Raw genomic sequence first — 11,529 nt, 5'->3', positions numbered from 1 at the left:
TACACCTTTTCACTGTAACATTTGTCATTTCTGTCAATAACGTGTGATATTTGAGGCACCTGGCTGCACTGAGATGTGATGTCTGTTTTTCCAGAAAGATCATGGACACTGCGTGTGGAAGGTGTAGGGTGATGTCTGCATACCCCACTATCTCTCTAGAAGCTATGATGGCCTTCTCTGCTGCTGCTACGGCTCTTAAGCAGTAGGGATAGCCCTGAGCTACGGTGTCTAGCCGCCCACTGGTTGAAGTTTGTACCGTGTTCTTGTAAGAGAACAAAAGTCATGGAGCCTTGTTTTTCATCTACAAATTGTTCAAAAGGTTTGTCTGGATCAGGCAGAGCTAACACTGGTGCGTTCTGAAGGGCTATTTTTAGATTTACAAACGCCTCCCCTCCTTCAGGGGTCCAGGTTACTTTGGACGAGGCTGTTAGACTCTTTTTATGCACCGTGTCGTATAGTGGAGCAGAGGTTTGAGCATAATTTGGAATCCACATTCTGCAGTATCCAGTCAAACCTAGAAAAGAGAGGAGCTGCTTTTTTGTAGTTGGTTGTGTGCGATTTCAGAGACTCTTTCTGCACACAGTGACTTTCCCTTTGCTGACAGATCATGTTCCAGATGTGTGACTGTTGTTTGCACAAGCTGCATCTTGTCCCTCTCCACTCTGTGGCCATTCTGTGCTCGGAAATGAAGCAGAGAGACAGTGTCAGTTACACAGGTGTTCTGATCAGGAGAACATCTCAAAAGATCATCTACGTACTGTAGAAGTGCACTAGGACCTGGGAGAGAGAGCTTAGCTCAGTTACCCCTCAGGGCTGTACTGAAAAAAGAGGGTGACTCAGCGTATCCTTGTGGGACACGTGTGAATGTGTGTGATTTCCCTTGAAAAGAGAAAGAAAACCAAAACTGAGAGTCTTTGTGCACTTTCAAACTGAAAAAAGCATTTTCCAAATCTATCACTGAGAACCACTGTGAATTTTCTGGGTCCTGACTCAGAACAGTGTGTGGGTTTGGAACTTCTGGAGCTCGAGCACGAATAGCCTTGTTTACTGCCTGCGAGTCTTGAACAAAGCCCCACTGCTCTGGTTTTTCCTGGAGCCGTTGATTTTATTACAGGCCAAATTGGAGATCTACACGGTGAGTCCGGACATCCCATAATAATCCCTCTCTCCAACAGACTGTTCAAAACAGGGGTTATTCCATCGATGGCCTCCTTTTTCAGAGGATATTGAGCTGTGCCCTTTCATAAGACCATCATCATATTTGCCTTTGGACCACAGCCAAGGTTCAATGGCGTCTAGAAAATCTGCTTCGTTACTGACGCTGATTTGTTGAGACAAAAGTGACCCTTCAGCTCGGGCTGAGAATGACACATTTACTGTTGTTCTGTATGTTTTTGGACGTCGTTGAATATTCCCAATGTTCAGTTTCACTCGGCTGTCAATCAGTGATTGTTAAACAAGTTAAAATGAAATTTGACACGTCTTTCCTTTGTTTATTGTTTCCCTTTGCTGAGGAAATGTGAGGTACCTCCCCTCGAAACCACTGACTCTGATCTGAGGTTAAATTCACTGCGCAGTCCGTCCACTGCTCTCCAGTAAATAGAGTGGTTACAGAGACTAACACACTGTCTCTACCTTGGGACACACACATTTGTTCCACATCAACAGGCCAGGTCTCCACACTAGCAGTGCACTGCACATCCCCTGAGGTTGTGACGTTATCGTCATTAAATGTTGCCCGTAAATGATTTAAAAAGGGGAACCACAGGTTTGATTTTTCTAACTGCCGTCCCATCCACACGTGTGTAAGATCGGATGGAGTTTGTGGCAAATGTAACACGTTTATCTCAACACCCTCCTTCGTGCGTGACACTTTCATTCCTAATTTACACATTAGGTCCCGAGCTAAAAGATCCACAGGGCAGTTTGGTGATAGAAGGAAAGCATGTTTCAGGGCTGTGTCACTTCCTGCACGGAGACACCAAAGCTCCTCAGTGTAAGAGCCCATTAAAGGAGCTCCACCCGCCCCCAATACAGATGTTTTCCTCCCTGATAAACGTGGGTCAGGTGTAAGGCCCCTGTTTTTATGATGTGTGTGTGGTGTGTGTTCTGACCCCTGTGTGATTCATGCCTCCTCTCCCTCAAGCTGTGTCTCTCTCGCTGCTGGTTCTCAGGACGATTAACAGCAGTGTGTCCCACTTCTTTACAGTTGTAACTCTTGTACTGAGAGAAGTCTCTGAAGCCAGTGCCACCTCTTCCACGTCCTCCGCCTCTTCCTCTGTCTCCTCTGAAACCAGCTTTTGCCGCCTCCAGCACCGCACACTGCAGTTGGTGCTGCTCTTTTTCTCTCTTCTGTTGTCCTTTCTTCACTTCCTCCTTCAGTCTTTTTTCGACGTGTAAAGGCCAGGACGGTCTGTAGTCGCCATGTGTCCACTTCCACACAGTCGTCTCTCACCTTCGTCTGAATGTCGGACTTCAAACCACTCATGAAGCGTTCTTTTAAGTGTCTTTCCCATGGGCTCATGTCGTTTCCGGGACAGTCGGTGGGTCTCTGAAGTCCGAGTGAGCTTCGTGGAGTTGTTCCAGTTCATGTAGATAATCAGCGACAGTCTGTCCTTCTTTCTGCTCGCACTGAGACAGTTTGTCCAGATTCAGTCTGAACTGGAAACGCTGCTTCGATCCTTGTACAGAGGGCAGTCACTGAGACTCGAGAGGGTGATCCAGGGTGCCCCCCCTTTACTGTACGTCTTCGGGAAAAGGAAGATCCCCTTGTGCTTTAGTCCATTCCAGTTCCTCTTGTGTCCACATACTTCTGTCAGTTCATTCACAGAAGGTCTCCACCCGGTCACAAACTCCGGTCCTCCCTCTGAAATCGGAGGGAGATCTTCACATACATCTTCACGTCTGAAAACACAGTCTGCCCCATTAGGCCCCATCACCTGGAAACTCTGTGTTTGAAGCGAGGTGCTCGGTCCCTCTGGGCTTTTCCTGAGGCGCTGCAGTGGGAGGAGGTCTTGCTGCTTTCTTTTTCCTGCTTCTTTCCTCCAGCTCTCTGATTTGCTCCTCCAGGACTTTAGCACGTTGCTGCAAACGTTCAAACTCTTCATCCTTCTGCTGATGGAGGAGGATTCCTCTCGTCTTCATCCCTTCTACCACTTTGGTGTTGGGTTGAGCTTGTGGTGTCTGGGGAGGAGCTGAGGTTAGAGGAGGGTTGATAACGGCTTCATCGCCAGCATTCTCTTCTCCCTCTTCTGCTGTTTCATCTGGAGGAGGAGGAGGAGGAGGAGGAAGAGGCCAATCATCCAGGGATTCTTTCTGCAAATTCAAAAACTGACCACAGATCACTGTTTCTTTTCTCTTTAATGTGAGGTGTCTGATGTGTGTTTACGCTCCTGGGCCTTTTCCTTATCTGCCTCTTTCTGCGCTGCCTTTCTCCACTCTCCATAAGCACATGACACTCTGGTTTCCATGGGAACTCCTCTGGTTTGTGTTTTATTTTGTTTCTATTACAGTGCTCTTCAGCTTTATCAGACCTGTCGTGTTGAGCTTGTGATTGTTGTTTAAAGTCGACTAGTTCATTTCTATTTAACGTCCCCTCGGGGGGAAAGTGACAGTATTTTTCCACTCATCTGATTGGACGCAGCTGTCTGGTTCCCTTTGTTTCAGGCCTCTATTAATTCACCAAAAGGAGGGTCATTGCAGTGCACTATTGGAGCTGGGGAAGGTTTCCCTTTCCCTCTCTTTGAATGACTTTGACCCGTTTCTGAGATTCTTGGAGCGACCAATAACTGAATCCCTTCACACAGACAGTGTTCTACAGACGTCACACGTATAAACTCCTTCTGACATGAAAGATACTCACCAAGGAACTTTGAAAATAAATAAATGTTCAACCCCCAGGTTCTGTCCTGAGTTTCAGCACGTCAGGGGACGGGAGGTCGGTCCGTGTCCCGTTCCTCAAACAGGTGAGATGTGGTTCAAGGGGAGATCAGTCCCTTTCCACTGGAAACCATCCCCCCTCCGAGACAGTGTTCAACATCCTGCCGACAACGACACACTGTGGTGGAGAAAATAAACACAAGTGTTAAGAATGACTATGACCATGACTAACTCCACAGCTATTAAGAGCTTTATTATATAATCATATATTTATAATATATATATATAATTATATCTATAATTATATAATCAGTTTATATAATCATGTACACCTGGAGCAGGACGACATTTAAACTCGGACATTTAAACCATAACAGACTGTAAAATCTCTTCAGATTCTGTCTTTAAAAAAACACAGTCTCAGGAGAGAGGCGCCGCACCGGTGAAAAGCTCCAAAAGACAATCCCTTACTCACCACGCCACAGTAAACGAGCCTTTATTTCCTGAGTAACGGTAACGCACTGTTCTGGAGCTCCTAGCGCCCAGGCAATGGTAAGTTTTGACGTAAAGTCTTCGTGAATTCAGAGTTGAGGGCGTTCCTTCTTAGATTCAGTGCAGCTGTGGACCAATGAGCGGCTGCCGGCTGTGAGCGGGGTCCTATTCCCCGGGGGAGGGGTGCGCTGCTGGACGCCGCTCTCCACAGGGATTCGCTCACAGCTCTGAGGGGGCGGGTCAGAAGTGATTGACACCTCTGTAAACCAATAGCAGAGACGCAGATGAAGACAAAGAGAGTCGATGTGTCGAGATCACTCACTCTCTCTGGGCCTGGGAGAGAGAGGGAGCGCCTGGGAACATATTTTAGAATAAACTAAAATTGACTTGTTTTATCACAGAACAACCAAATAAAACCTTTATGTTTGGTGACAGACTATTTTAAACTTTTGGTCACTTTGAGGTACATACTGTCTACATTCAGTGTTAAAGTCTAGTGTTAAAGTGGAACCGCTCTAAAATGAGCCGAAAACTGCATCTGTGTAAGAATGAGTGTTTTAAAATAAGAGCGGTATTTCCAACGAGGGCCACAGGGGGGCAGTGTGAGCCCGCAGCGCTTTACCTCCTCTCCCTCCTTTAATGATTTTTCTGGTAGTTTTATGGAGAGAGTGTTCTCCCCATGTCTGCGTGGGTTTCCTCCGGGTGCTCCGGTTTCCTCCCACAGTCCAAAAACACACGTTGGTAGGTGGATTGGCAACTCAAAAGTGTCCGTAGGTGTGAGTGTGTGAGTGAATGTGTGTGTGTGTGTGTGTTTCCCTGTGAAGGACTGGCGCCCCCTCCAGGGTCTATTCCCGGCCCAGTGATTCCAGGTAGGCTCTGGACCCACCGCGACCCTGAACTGGATAAGCGGTTACAGATAATGAATGAACGAATGAATTTTATGGAGAGAGATTAGTCTCAAAATACTTTACAAATGTGTAAATGTTAATCCACAAATTAAACACAAGTCACGGATATATTTCATTGTTCACAATTGAACACATCATACTCTGTGTCTCACGGTCTGAAGTTTGTACAAATACAGTTACATTCATAAACACATGTGTTTGGTTTTAATAATAATAATAATAAAAATAAGTTAGATTTATATAGCGCTTTTCTAATACCCAAGGTCGCTTTAAGAGGAGGGAAGAAAGGGGAAAAATAAAATAAATACAAAAAAAATTTAAATAAATAAATTAAAAAAATAGAGGAATACACTTATGCCTGCAGAGGGCAGAAGTACTGAGAGAAGAGATAGGTCTTTAGCTGGGTTGTAAAGGCAGAAAATGAAGAGCAGAGACGAAGACTTTGTGGCAATGAATTCCAGAGCTTGGGTGCCATCACGCTGAATGATCTACCACCAGCGGTAAAAATTTTGGTACTGACAAAAGACCGCTCTCAGAGGGCCTCATTGATGTAGTAGGACAGTAGGAGTGTAAAAGTTCAGAAAGGTAGGCTGGCGCCAGACCGCGCAGAGCTTTGTACGTGAGCAGGAGAACTTTAAACTGAATACGGAGCGAGACAGGTAACCAGTGGAGCTGATGAAGAACAGGGGAGATATGAGCTGATTTTTTAGAATAAGAGAGGACCCGAGCAGCAGAGTTCTGAACACACTGAAGGGAGTGTATGGTCGTAGAAGGAAGGCCAATGAAGAGAGAATTACAATAGTCTAAACGGGAGAAAATGAAAGCATGGACCAGAATTTCAGTATCCTTAACAGAAAGCAGGGGATGAAGGCGAGCAATTTTACGTAGATGGAAGAAGGATGTTTTGGTTAGGGCCTTAATATGAGGTTTGAAGGACAGGGAGGAGTCTAGAAGTACACCTAAATTGTGAACAACTGGAGAGGTTTTTACAGCCACACCATCAAAGTTAAGTGTGATATCAGAGATTTTTGAAAGAGTGGACTTGGGGCCAGTGAGCAAGACTGGAGCTTGCTTAGAAATGGCTTCCTCTTTGCACTGTAGAGTTTCAGCTGGCAACGGTGGATGGCACGGTGGATTGTGTTCACTGACAATGCTTTCTGGAAGTATTCCTGAGCCCATTCTGTTATTTCCTTGACAGTGGCGTTCCTGTTTGAGGTGCAGTGACGTTTAAGGGCCCGGAGATCACGAGCATCCAGTAGAGTTTTACGGCCTTGACCCTTACGCACAGCAGTTGTTCCAGATTCTCTGAATCTTTTGATGATGTTATGCACGGTTGATGATGATAACTTAAAAGTCTTTGCTATTTTACGCTGGGTAACACCATTCTGGTGTCGCTGCACTATCTTTCTGTGCAACAATGGTGGAATTGGTGATCCTCTTACCATCTTGGCTTCAGAGAGACACTGACACTCTGAGAACCTCTTTTTATACTCAATCATGTTGTCAATTGACCTAATTAGTGTTAATTGGTCTTCCAGCTGTTCGTTATATGCTCAATTTCCTTTTTCTAGCCCAACTTTTTTGGGATTTGAGATGCATATCCAGATCAAGGAAGATTTCTCTACAGAAGATAGAGAAGCTCGTAAGAAGCTGTGGCCGTTAGTACGGGACGCCAGACTGAGAGGGCAGAGAGCTTCTCTAAAGGAAGGATATGCGCTGATTAACAATAAAAGAGTTGACCCTACAGAGTCAGAGCTCTTCGTTTAAAACGTCTGCTGTACTGATTCACCAGTCATGCTCCGAAGGTTAAATGTACTTTACTCTGACTGTAGACAGGACAACACTTACATTCCTGTGCATCTCAGGGTTCAGTGTTTCAGTTAAAAATAATTCTCAGGTGTATTATCGTTTATTTCCTTAAATGCTAGGGGCTTAAAAACAATGTGAAGCGAAAAGCTGTGTTTCTTTTCTGTAAAGAGCATAAAGCCAATTGCGTTTTTCTGCAAGAAACTCATTCTGTTGAAGATGATGTGAATCTATGGAAGTTACAGTGGGGTGATTCAATCTTGGTCAGTCATGGGACATCAACATCAGCTGGTGTTAATATTCTGTTTAACAGATTTCCTGGTAGAATTATACGTCATACTAGTGATACCAGTGGGCATGGGTTGATTGTGATAACAGAAATTAATGATGAAGACTTTATCTTAGTGTGTGTTTATGGCTACAGTGAAAGAGGCACAAACAGGACTGTGATGTCAGACTTATGTAAACACTTCACACAAAATACACATTCCTTTTCAACTGATAACATTATAGTTGGGGATGATTTTAATCTGGAGCCTGATTTTTGGTTCCACCTAAGGTTCAATGTCATAAATGTGATGATCTGATTGTTTCATTGATGAACAGTGTAAATCTGATTGATTACTGGAGGGTTAAAAATCCTGGGACTTCTCAATTTACCTGCTTTAATGCCTCCTCTGGAAATGGTTTCAGTTCTAGAACAGACTACTGGCTCATTTCTACCTCCCTGATAAATTATATCAGCAAATGTGACATCTCTGCCTCACCTTTAACTGATCATTGTGTTATTTCTTTATCTCTGAGGCTTTCAAGGTCAGACCCTAGTCTCATTTGTATTTGGAAATTTAATAACACTCTTTTAGAAAAGTCTGATCTCTGTAAAGATGTCAAACAACTGATATTAGAAATCAATGCCTTGGAAATGTTAGCTGTTGTCAGGATCACGGGGACTGACGGAGGTGGACGCACTCGCTATAAAACAACATACTTTTATTTATACAAAAGATAACAAAACAAGCACAGACTGATTTGGATCACACGACAGGATCCTCCATCTTGTTTATCAAACTGGGACGTCTCTAAGGAAACGAAGCTTGCAGAAACTTAGAGTGATTATCTCATGCTTATGACGTATAAACTACCTTCATAAACTCTCTGTGAAAACATCCTCTCTGTCCTCATTCACATAGAGCTCTGTGCTACTGTGTGTGGACCACCTTAAGGTTAATAAACTACTCTCTGACTGTAAATGCTCTGTTAGAGTTCAGTTCTTAACTCTTGTGTTTATTTTCTCCACCACAGGAGCAGGCTGAGGAAATGGAGCCAAGCGTGTTTGTTCTTAGAGGTGCCAAGTGGTTTAAAGTGGACAGTTTTTCGTCGTCGTGGGTCACTAGCAAATCAGGATCTGAACAATCAGGTACCGGACTCTGACTGAGCATCTCCATAACAGCAGGAGGACTGATGTTTTTAAGGCTCTGGAATGTAAACCGGCGTTGATTGACGCTGCCCTCGCTGTTGACATGAGAGCGGAAAATCAAAGAACACAGCTTTATGGTCAGATACACACAGATCACGATAGATGAGCAGAACCAACACAGGTTTAAAACAGCAGAGACCAACAGTGTCAAACACTCAGACGATGACATCATCACTGGGCGTAACTCTCACGAGTATCAAAGGGTTAAATATTATGAACCAACTTTTGAAGTTTCTTACAAACCGTGTTCAAAATCTTCATCATAGTCTTCACAGCTCGAGACATGAGAACGTATGAACACAGTTATTTATCGTGATTCAGACCAGCTCTCAATAGTTATGGTCAAAAATGTCTTTTAAATAAACCTCCTCTCATTTTTCTTACTCTGTAAATAGACACAAAGTCAGTTAGTCCTTGTGAAGCCTCACTGGCCCAAACTCCCTCAGACTCAGTGTGTACTTACACCCACCCCCTATTAACTAATGTTACATGTGTACGTTTCTCTCTTGGTACTTTGACTGTGTGGGATGTAATATCTATCCACACATGGGCTTGGCCTTTAGACCTTGTACTTGCAAGCTTTGCCTTGTTGAGCCTCATGGGTCCAGCTGCCCAGTTTTTTCTGTGCTTTTTTACACATTATTCATATTTAAGGCTCTCTTTTATGTTAAAATGTTGCCAGGCAACCAGACTAATTAAATGTCATAATAATAAGAATATAATAATATTGGAAATAACCAGGCATCGTGAATATACACATTGACATTCAGTGTTTAAACACACACACCTTTATGAATTAAACTCTACACTTTGGAGTAATTGTCAGATTATCAAGATTCTGCAATTGATTTTACAGGTGTAGTACAAATATAATATCCCAAAGTTAATGTTTCTACATATTCATCACGTCATGTGCTGTATTCACAGGATTATGACAAAGCAGTTCCACAGTGACATTTCTTCATCTTTAGGATTCTGAGAGTCTTTTACACTGTGTCTTCAATAAGACTTTCAGATGTTTGAGACACTTCAAAAGTAAAAAGATAATGTTCAATGAATTAAGCCAAATACGCAATGTCTCCACACATTCTATCATCTCCAATGCTATGTTTATAGGGCAATTATAAAAAAAATGTCCACAGTGACATTTCTTCATCTTCAGGACATTAATAGTCTGTTATATTGTGTCTTCAGTGAGACTTTCAGATTTTTGAGACTCTTTGAAAATAAAGAGATAACATCCACAGAATTAAGCTAAACTTGTAGTTTTACCATGTTATGGAAGGAGCTCCAGAACAGTGCGTTACCGTTACTCAGGAAATAAAGGAACGTTGTCTTTTGGAACATAAAATTGTGCACTAATGTGACAAATGTTTCCTTCGAAAAATCCCTAAATAAAATAAAGAGCAATTATTAACGATTCCTAATGAAAACAAGTGCACAAGTGTAGTACAATAGGAAACAGTGCTTAAACAGTGAGTGTGGGGCTGTGTTTGCGCTGCTGCTGCTGCCCTCGTGTGGTGCACATGTGTAAATGCGAACGGCACAAATCTGTGTGGAGACACTGACCGGTCGATCACGATAAAAACCGGCCTTTTCCGGTCACGGACGATCAGTCTGTGCATCTCTGCTGTTGGTACATGATTATATAAACTGATTATATAAATAAAGATCTTAATAGCTGTGGAGTTAGTCATGGGAACATTGGGTCTTTTTCTTTCTTTTTTACCAGAGAAATCACTGAGGATCTTTTGTGTTTACATTCTCTTATAGTCTTTACTCTCATACATTCAGCTTGTTGTTGCAGCGAAACACAACAGAATATTCTTCTTCAGTAACAGGGTGTGACCGCCACATTCTCACTGCTGAATAGAGGGCTTCAGTGTGTGTGTGTGTGTGTGTGTGTGTGTGTGGAGATGCAGTAGAAAGACAGCCTTCGGGTTTTTTAAGAGATTTATTAAATGTTCATAATATTAAACTTTAATAAAAGTATATTTCAGAATTCTTCTTTTCCACCAACAAACATCACTCTTTCATTTCCCCCCACAACAAACCCCCAGAATCCAATCTCACAGAAAGGAGAAGAGATTCTTAGAGAAGCCCCATCTTTTCCTTCTGTTCCTATGTTTGTGTTTCCTTTCAGCTTTAAGACACATCTCTTAACCCCCGTCCACTCAGCATCAACACACTGTCTGTGCTCAGTTTACACCATTAACCAGATTAACAAGAACAAAGACAGTTCAGTGTTAGCCCACACTTACATTGTGTTTGGCGTCGTTTGAAAACTAAATATTTAATATTTACAAATATCTGAAGAGTTCTGGAGGTGGAAGTGCACTATGACGAGGGTCTGTGTTTACACTGACGACACAGATGAACACAACCCACCCATTACACCCTGATCCCCTCTGTCCTCTTTCCTCCTACAGGAAACACCTTCACTCACTCACACCCTCACTCCTTCATTACAGAGTAACAATAGAAACCTCTCCCATGTTCTGGGCTAAGGCTGGTTCTCTCTGTTTGAAGCTATATTTCCTGCTGTAGAGAAGAGGCGCTCAGATGGTGTTGAGGAGCCTGGGATACAAAAGTAGGACCGAGCTGGACACGTCAGAGACAGAGAATCCACTGTTTTGTAACTGACTCCCCATAGATTTGATGTGAGAGACGATGGAGACCAGCGCACAGTGTAAATAAACACAGCGCTTTATAACGAGAGAAATCAAATAAACAGCTGAAAAATCCTGTTTACATCAGGGATATAAAAGAGAGAGGAGTGCAGGGGTGTAGTGTTCACTCAGATCCAGGTTTTATCACTGTTTTGTCCCTGAAGAGTCCCTCTGCTCGCTTTCTTTTACAAACTGAGCTTCATTTCTGTTTCATCGTCTTTTGTGATTCTCCTCACATTTTAAAGCAGCAGCTCGTTTGACAGAAAAGACCAATCAAAACAATAGATCACACACAGCA

The sequence above is a fragment of the Hoplias malabaricus genome, chromosome 2 (genome assembly GCF_029633855.1).
Source record: "Hoplias malabaricus isolate fHopMal1 chromosome 2, fHopMal1.hap1, whole genome shotgun sequence".
In the NCBI taxonomy this organism is placed as follows: Eukaryota; Metazoa; Chordata; class Actinopteri; order Characiformes; family Erythrinidae; genus Hoplias; species Hoplias malabaricus.
The sequence above is the reverse complement of the archived record's forward strand: the minus strand, read 5'-3'. Positions refer to the sequence as shown.